Source organism: Salvia miltiorrhiza, chromosome 1 (assembly GCF_028751815.1).
Source record: "Salvia miltiorrhiza cultivar Shanhuang (shh) chromosome 1, IMPLAD_Smil_shh, whole genome shotgun sequence".
NCBI classification, from domain to species: domain Eukaryota; kingdom Viridiplantae; phylum Streptophyta; class Magnoliopsida; order Lamiales; family Lamiaceae; genus Salvia; species Salvia miltiorrhiza.
Window position 1 is genome coordinate 27,588,584 of NC_080387.1, and position 9,458 is coordinate 27,598,041.

The 9,458-nt window shown below is 37.6% G+C and overlaps 1 long non-coding RNA gene across 4 annotated transcripts; it reads right to left on the reverse strand.

Annotated features, from left to right (window-relative positions):
* Nucleotides 1-842: 842 nt before the first annotated feature.
* LOC131017988 (uncharacterized) lies at nucleotides 843-2,391 on the reverse strand. Of its 4 annotated transcripts, none has more exons than XR_009099965.1 (5): nucleotides 2,313-2,391; nucleotides 1,969-2,023; nucleotides 1,577-1,628; nucleotides 1,420-1,483; nucleotides 843-1,073 (listed from the first exon to the last, which is right to left on the reverse strand). It is a non-coding gene; the product is annotated as an uncharacterized LOC131017988 (long non-coding RNA). The 4 variants fall into 4 exon arrangements; XR_009099969.1 differs by having other exon boundaries at nucleotides 1,969-2,231; nucleotides 2,313-2,386; XR_009099972.1 differs by having other exon boundaries at nucleotides 2,113-2,385.
* Between the last annotated feature and the right edge of the window lie 7,067 nt (nucleotides 2,392-9,458).

Here is a 9,458-nt window from a genome sequence, read left to right on the forward strand (position 1 = left end):
TTTGGAGGTCGATGGCAACTCGCCTTTTGCCCAAAGTATTACTTGTGGCCAGAACTCCCTAGTTAACTAGTGATCAATTAATTAACCAAGTTGTTACAACCTTTTTGGAATCAAACCTAGTGTATCGGGAATATGCTCATACAGTTTTTATGCCCAAATTAGACCTCTCGAGTTTAGTGTTCATGCTTAGATCATCTTGCCCAAATCAGAATATAAAACTTAGCCAAACATAAAATAAATAACAAAGGCAAAAGACATAAAGGAAAACATAAAGTAAAAACTGAAATAGAAACTTACTTAAGGCAGAAGGGTACTTACGGCCAAAAGTGCCGCCACTACTACAAAAACGCTCATAGATAACGGATTTTATCCGTTATCTATGTCCCCAAAAAACCGATAAGTATAGTGGTGATATCTATGATACGGTCATACATAACGGTAAAAAAACTGTTATGTATAGTAGTATAGATAACGGTACGATGCGCTCATACGTAACGGTACATAACCGTTATCTATAATAGTTATACATAACGGTTTTTCACCGTTATGTATTAGAATTTTTTTTTTTTTTTTGCTATCATAGTTAACAGTTTTTTGTACTTTTTATAACGATTTAAACCGTTATCTTTGTAAGAAATACATAACGGTAGAAACCGTTATGTTTTAATATTTTTACCGTTATGTATTAGATATATATATATTTTTTTAATCATAGTTAATAGTTTTTTGTACTTTTTATAACGGTTTTAACCGTAATCTTTATTATTTAATATTTAATATTTCTTCTCAATTTTTACGTTATTTATCTAAAGAAATAAATAAATAACTTATAAACAACAAAATGATAAAATCATCAATAACATATATTATATATAACACAAAACATTCATACATTATCATCCAAAACCTTAATACATAATGTTTTGAGCCTAACTCAAAAAAAAAAGAAAAAAAAAAGAAACTTCACAGAAACACCTTCATGCTCCAACTTTGATGAGTTTCAGTAGCTCAACAACCTCTCTCAATCTTCTAAGAGTAGAACATGTGACTCAACAAAGTGCAAGTTAGGATTACTGCAACCAGAGAAAGATGAATTAGTATTAACTTAATCCACTATCATTGCAATTGAAGCACAGATGTATGTAAGAATGATATGATATTGACCAAAAGTTGAACCGCCTATGATTAGAGCACCTTATAGTGCAAGTTTCAATATGCAACCAATAAACTAATTCTCCTTACTGCAGAAAGTAATTCAATCTGAAGCATCATTAGAAAGCAAACATAATTAGACAACTTTGAATAGCTTATTGGTAGGCAACCTTCACCAGAAATAATTTTATTTCTTTGATGTATCATTGCCAAGCATGGTGAAACACAAAAACTGTACTGGATTGATTTTGCTCTGATCAAACGTACCTCAACAGATGGCAGTTAAAGCGAGACAAGAAATGCAAACTTTAAATGGTAGTAGAGAGGACACCTGATAAAACCACACAAAACCCAATTTCAGTGGCGTTATTAAACCCTGAACCCTGGGAGGAAGGGGGAAGGAGATTTTTGTTTAAAACAGTACCAATATAGAAGCTTATCAGTGAAGATCTCAGCAACAATGAAGGATCCATAAGCTGCAAGCATATATGACGATCAGAATGAATAAAAGTACAATGACCTCAACAAGAAGAAATTTCCTGTAACTCCCCAAAATAAACAAAGGCATACATAAAGCATTCTTTATATTCCATTTTTATCTGATTACTGTCAATAAAAGCATAAGAGTAAGTTATGTCAAATTATAAGGTCATTCAGTTAATGACCAAAAACCAAAGACTGTTATACTTCATCTGGACGATTATGCATATCAAAATAAGACTTTTTCACAGTTTAAAATATTGGAGAACAAAAGTTCTTGTACAAGCATCACTTATCAGTATTTGAAGGCAAAAGAAGCCATATCCCATGACATACCAGCCCAGTATACAAGCCATTTGTGTTGGTCATCTTGATCCTTCGTCTCAATGGCCTTGAATGTAGAATAAATAGGTAAGACAACCACCACCGAACAGATGTAAAGAAAACACGCAGATTATTTTTATGAACGAAAGGACTCACAAGTCAAAAGAGAAAATGGTGGAAAATATATTAGCTGCAATCGTGGTTTATATGAAACAGATACAGAATCTCTTTCAAATACATAACTGATGTGGTTAGAAACTGCCAGAAGCTAAACCCTATGTTGGAGTAATGCAAAATCTCATTACACCTGTTGGCTCATCATCGACGCTCATCTGAGAATATAATTCAAAACTCACCATGCTGTACGAACTACAATATTGGAACCAAATGGACAAAGAAGTAACCGCAGCCCGACCTGCATTAGTACGAAGCAATCGGAAGGGAAAGGGGAGGAGAAAGCCTCCGACGTGGAGGCATCGTCAAAGCCGGATAGAATGACGCTGTGTTGCCGGATTTCGGCTTAGGCGGCGGCGATTCCTAATTTGGGGAGGAAATTAGGGCTCCCCTTTTGTCTTCATTCGTGATTTTTGGGAGAGAGGAATGAATTATGGGAGGAAGTAGTCGATGAACGGCGTCCTCGGCCGGACACAGCCTCGCCAGAGCCGGTGGGAAGGCGGACAGAGAGAGGATTGCGGTGGTGAGTGTAATGGAGAAGATAGAGAGAGGCCAGGTTCGATTTGGGGAAAATTTGGTTGGGGTTAAGGTTTTTATTTTTTATAATTTATAATATTATTAAATTTCAAAATAAATTTAAAAAATAATACATAACAGTCTTAAGGCGCTCATATATAACGGTTAAAACAACCGTTATAAAAAAATGCTAATACATAACGGTCGGCATAACGGTTTTGTAGTACCGTTATGTATGCAACTAATAGATAACACACAAACATAACGGATTAACTTAAACCGTTATCTATGAGTATAGACAACACTACATAGATAACGGTTTTTTGACAAACCGTTATCTATACCTAAAAATGCGCTCATACATAACGGTTTTTCAAAAAAACCGTTATGTATTGAGTGTTATGTATGTATAATTTTGTAGTAGTGCGCAGAAAACATGAACATAAAATTAAACTGCTATGCCCATAAGGGGCGACTACTCATACCTAACTATGGAAAGTAAATCTGCAGCAGTGGTCTCTGAATTGGTGCCTCCAAAATCCGTTTTTCAATGATTCACAACTATGAGGTATTTATAGGCAAGAGTTAGGGCTACACAGGCTGGGCCCAAAATGAGTGGGCTGGAATTAGGGCTCCTTCTGCCCGAGATTGCATCCTGATCTGGAGGTTGATTTGTTCTTATCCAAACCTCAAGAGATAAGGTTTTGGATATCTTTCCTTATCTACATCCTCTGCACTCTTCTTCTCTGCCCCGTCTGTACCTTCTGCCCAGCTGATTCCGCTGCTCGGATGACTCCTCTGTTCGGAGGATCTCTCTGGTCAAGCCGACTCCTCTGCCCTGGCAGACTCCTCTGGCAGCTTGACTCCTCTGCCCTGGCAGACTCCTCTGCCCTGGCACCTTGATTCCTCTGCTTCAAACTTATGCCTTTTTCGCGGAATGCAGCAGCATTATGCCTTGAAAGCACCTTCTGCCCAAAGAACAGGCCTGCCCTGGAACAACGCCCTCCCAGGCGACAAACTCTAGCAAAGCAAAGAAAAAGGACTCTATCTAGACCTAAAACACACAAGAAAAACGAGCACAAACATGGGCTCATCATACAGCCGCATTAAATGCAGAGATCTCAGGATCATCCCTCTCTGCAGAGGTCATTCCTATTTGGTGGCTACTTTATCAGAGACGTCACATCTCTTGTCTTTCAAGAGAGTCGTTTCCACCAAACAAGGAACCTCGAAGATTGAAGCCTCAGCCCAAATTCGAAATGCTCTCCAACGAAAGAAATCTTGAAGACGTTCTCCGCCAATGGATCTATTCAAGACCTTTCCAATAAATAGCGCTCGAGGATCAACTTCAATCTTCACCGATTCAACGACATAAGCTGAAGCTCTGCCAAAATCGCTACTCAGTCTAAAGCTTAACCTTCCCAAAGCTTGAATCGAAGAAGAGAATTCCAAAGCCAAAATTAGTCACTGGCTATTACACACATTCTCTTAGACCTTAGGCATATATCTGTTTACCCAGAAGCCCAGGTCAAAACTTGCTCCAAATAACTTGTTCTTTGCAGTATAGTTGGCAACCGTTCAAACCTCCTTTCAGAAAGAAAGAGTAGAGTGTTTGAGTGATTCGGAGTTCAGGAATGTACTTTGACTCTGAGAGTCTTAGCGCGGGTTGTGCTAAGCGAGAGAAATCCTACACGAGTGAAGTGTGGGTACCGAAGAAGTGGTTTCTTCAGTGGTACGGTTGTGTGCACCCGGCAAGCACACGGTTTGGTTTACAATGCACCTGTTAAGCACTTGCGGAGTGGATTGTTGGTCTGATCAACCGACCGTGGATGTAGGAAAGGGTTTTTCCGAACCACGTAAAAGTCTCTGTGTTATTTACATCTTTCAGTTTTAGATTCTTACTTGTGTTGTTTCAATTGATAAACTGAAAACTGAATAACTGCAAAGAGAAACCTAAGACTAACAACGTGCTCAACCGAGGCTATTACGAAACAAGTTTATTTTCGCTGCGTATGATATCAGTCTGACTGATCTATCTTCTGATAGTCAGGAAGAGTGTTATCATCTCTGTTTTAGCAAACTCGACTGAAGCCCTTACGTGCATCAGTTAAGTTCCAGTAACTTAACTGATAACTCCTTACTGAAGAGTTTTCAGTATCAGTCGTCTACCTTGTTTGGTCAAAACTCTTTTCAGTCAACAGGTGTCATAGTTTGCGTGTAAAGTTTCATTTTGATCTCAATCTTGAGATCCCTCTGTTTTTAGAGGAGAATTTGAAAAATAGCCCATAGGTGTATTCCCCCCCCCCCATACACCTATTCGAGACCCTCCGGACCTAACAGGCTGTAACCCTTCGTTCATTGCTTTAATACTGAAGAAAGAATAAGCCGAAGAGTTGAAAGATTTCAGACCAATATCTCTTATCAACTGTCTCTATAAGGTAATTGTAAAAGTTCTTGCTTTTAGAATTAAGTACGTGATGAATTTTATAGTTTCGGAGTGCCTAAGTGCCTTTGTGGAAGGTAGATTTATTCTCGATGGAGTGATTGTGCTTAATGAAATTGTTGCGGATTGCAAAAAGAGGAAGAATGGATTTTCAATGTTTAAAATCGATTTTGCAAAGGCCTATGATTCAGTTGAGTGGGATTTCCTCGACACCATGCTCGACAACATGAACTTTAGTCCGAGATGGAGAAGATGGATCTCAGGGTGCCTGAGCTCGGCTTCGGCAAATGTGTTAGTCAATGGCCGCCCTTCGGGTGAATTTCAGTTAGAGCGAGGCCTTAGACAAGGTGACCCACTTTCACCTTTTTTATTTCTTATTGTGGCGGAGGGGCTCCATCTCCTTGTGGAAAGATCGGTGCAAGCAGGTCTTTTGGAACCGGTATCAATTGGTGAAGGTGATTTGAGAATTTCCCATCTGCAGTATGCAGATGATACGATGTTCGTCGCCACCGAAAAGAAGGAGAACGCGTGGGCTTTCAAAAGTATTCTCAAACTCTTTCAAATTTTATCGGGCTTAAAGGTCAACTTTGATAAAAGCTTGCTGGTGGGGTTTGGAATGGAAGAAGTCACGCGAGACGAGATGGCAATGACGCTGGACTGCCAGGTTGGAACTCTCCCAATCAATTATCTTGGTATTAAAATTGGGACGCATTTGTCCCGGTCGACGGATTGGGATTATGTGGTGGAGAAAGTCAAGGGGGAAATTGGCAAATGGAGTAACCGAAAAATGTCCTTTGCAGGAAGGCTGACCCTCCTTAGATCGGTCCTCACTTCAATTCCGATTTACCAACTTTCTTTCTCTTTGATGAATAAATGTGTGTTATCCAAGCTACGATCAATCATTTGTAATTTTCTGTGGGGGGGTGGGAGGAGTGGAGAACAAGGTGGGCTAGGTATTAAGGACTTGGAGTGGTTCAATAAGGCTCTTATGGCCAAATGGTTATGGTGTTTCCTTACAGAGCGAGAATCCCTTTGGGCTCGAGTGGTTAGAGCGTGTAGGGGGGAACTTGATTGGGATGAGAGTGGTTTCTTTTTACAAGGAAATAGGGCAGCGAGGTCGGGGTGGTGGAAGAAAGTTCTAGACTTGAGCAGGGGGAAAAAGGGAGGTGGTTGAGAAAAAATCTTGTTGTCCAAATTGGTGAGGGCGATGGGTTCTTGTTTTGGCATCAATGTTGGGCGGGAGAGAGGAGTCTTAAGGAGATGTTTCCTAGGCTCTTTAGATTAAGTGATAATCAGGATGGTCTTGTAAAAAATTTGGGAGGGTGGGAAGAGGGAGTTTGGGCTTGGAACCTTGGTTGGCTTCGTGAGCTGAGGGGGAGGGAATTGGACCAATACCAAAACCTTGTTTCTGCGATTCAAAATACTAACATTATTGCAGGTACAACAGATGGTTGGAGATGGAAGGCTGACCCGAAAGGAATTTTTTAAGTCAAATCGGCCTATACAACTTTGAGTCAGTCTGCAGAATTTGACAGAAACCAAAGTAAGGCGAAGGAGTTTCTCACGATTTGGAAAGCACCAGTACCGTTCAAAACAAAAACCACAGGCTGGAGAATTCTTAAAGGAAGAATGGCGACCTGCGACAACCTCCTCAGAAGACAAATTATCACCCAAAATTCGGATGCGGTTTGCCTTCTTTGCAAGGAGCAGATGGAATCAACCGATCATTTGTTCTTTTCATGCCCAGCAACGTTAGAAATCTGGTACGCTATTCTTGTTTGGCTCCAGAAAAAAACGGTACTACACTCAAAAGCGAAGGAGCATCTTCTTGCCTTTACAAATTTGGGAAGAAAACCAGATTGCTCCATTCTATCATGTGTTTGGTTATGCGCTGTTTGGTGTATGTGGAAAGGAAGAAATGAATGCAAATTTAATCATGGTGAGTGGAAATCGGAAAAATTGCTGGCAGAAATTAAGATAAGAGTTTGGGGGTGGAAAGTTGCATACAAAGTGGAGTCACATATCACAGATTTTAGAAGCTGGTCTCTAGATGCAAAGCTGCTCGAATAGGAGCTCGATGGAGGTCTTTTGTGACTGATGAGCGGAGGAGTTTTTATTTTGGTGCTGTTTGTTTGGTCACCTTTTTCTGTTGTTGGTTTGTAGATTTTGGTACCTCTGGTACCGTTTGTGGTAATATAATTCCATTTTCCTGATCAAAAAAAAAAAATAGCTATTTTTTTTTATTAACAGGCTTGTTATCAATTGACTCTTCTTCTTAATTGCACTTACCTATCAAGGTGTGATTGGGCGTTCTTTCTTCAGGCTGTGTTGACTTTTACGGACATTGTCAATTAGGTTCCTCTCAACTGAATGAATACTTGTGAATAAAAAGATAATCTCCTTAACAAGTAAACTGTAAAATTATACAATAGTATGATTATCATCATTTCACGTGATTTTGATATGTAATCAGAATATGAAAAATTTCCAAACAATATTAATTATAAGTTTGGAATATAGATAAAATTCGACTGCTTGTGACAGAGAGAAATCATGATGATTCTAAGACATTAGGCATAACAAACGGTAATTAATTCTCGACATATATCAATACAGCTGTTAAAGGCATGTCAGAGTCAATTAAAATCATTAAATGTTAATCACTTTCCGCATACCATGATCAACCTCTTGATTCTTAATATATTTCTGATTATTTACCTCTCTTTAATTTGAATCACATGTCCTTTTCCAGAAACATGAGAGTAATTTTTTTTTTTTTTTGCCTTCCTTGCAAGTTTTGTATGTTGCTTAAAGTGAAATATTGAATTAACTAACTCATACTTTGCTAGCTAATGGGCAAGAGAAAAATAAATGCTCTGCAATTTCACAATCTGTCCAAAAACAAATGGTTAACATGGCGTTATCTCTTTTGAAAATCTTTGTCATGTCGAAGAAGTTTTCTTGAAAATAATGTTGTTTTGCTTTAAATGATTTTGTACCAAATTTGTGAACATTCCATGAGCCATTGCCTAATTGGTTATCCTTCTTTTCTATCTCCTTTTAAGTCAATTTAGAGGACCAGATTCCATTACTTTCCACATTCCACTTTCAACCATCTTTTCTATTTAAATTGACTTAAACATATCAATAAGGAATATACAAGATAATTCCCATTCAATCCTAATCCTCATTTCTTCTTTCCCATATTCCTCTTTAACTTCGACATAGACAGCTTTAATTTGTGTTCTACCATTTCAAACAATATATTAAAACTTAGGGGTAATAGTGTTTTATGTCCCGAACTTTCATCGTTTTTCATAAAATATCCTGGACTTTCATTTTTTTCCTAAAACCTCCCCGAACTTCCAATTTTTTCCATAAAATGTAAGTACAAAATTCGATGACGAAAAGATGACAAAAAACTCTGAATTTCAACGTTTTCCAACAATGGTGGTTTCTAACATATTTTAGCAACAATGATGGTTCCCAAAATATTTCATTTGGCGAGATAAGTCACATTTTCGTCATCGAATTTTGTGTAGCGAGACATTTTATGATAAAAACTGAAAGTTCGAAATTTTTTAGGAGAAAATGAAAATTTGGAAAATGCTGAAAATTCGAAACATAAAACACTATTACTAAAACTTATTACAAAGCTACTATCCCCTACCAATTTTTCATCCAAAAATTGCGTTGTCCCCTTCCCCTATTTCCTTAAAGTTAGCAGCTGATAAAAGATTTTTATATTCTGAAATTTGCATCAAATTATCTTTTGACCCTTATTTGTGTTCTCCATACTCATTTTCCTAAAACTGACTTATTAATACCAATCAACTATTATGACACCTAAATCTGCATCCTCTTTTATTTTGCATATTTTTCTTCCCACAATCGTTGTGCTCCCCCAAACCTCCCTATCCAAAACAAAATCTCTAGCAAGTTTGATATTTTTTGGATCACACAAGAAAAGAAACAGGTAATTGATACATGAGTAAGTTTTTTTTTTTTTTTTTTAACAGTTTAACCTTGTTAATGAAAGAATTCTAACACAAAACATCTTTATGTAATTGGAGTCGCGATTTGAACCATTGCAAAATTCATATAAATTTATTTATTAGAGAAAAAAAGCGATGAAATTTGAACCCTAAACCTTGTTGCTTATGAACTAAAGTTCGCACAGTTAAGAACTAAATTTATTTTATATAAGAGTATGCCACAAATATAACAAAATTAATAAAACACAACATATATATTTCCTATTAAAGAACAAAATAAGCCACCCCAGCTGGTAATCAGAATGACTATTCTATCCTAAAATTCTGTGTTCAACATGTACGTATACATATTACACTGACATAATTGTTAAAAG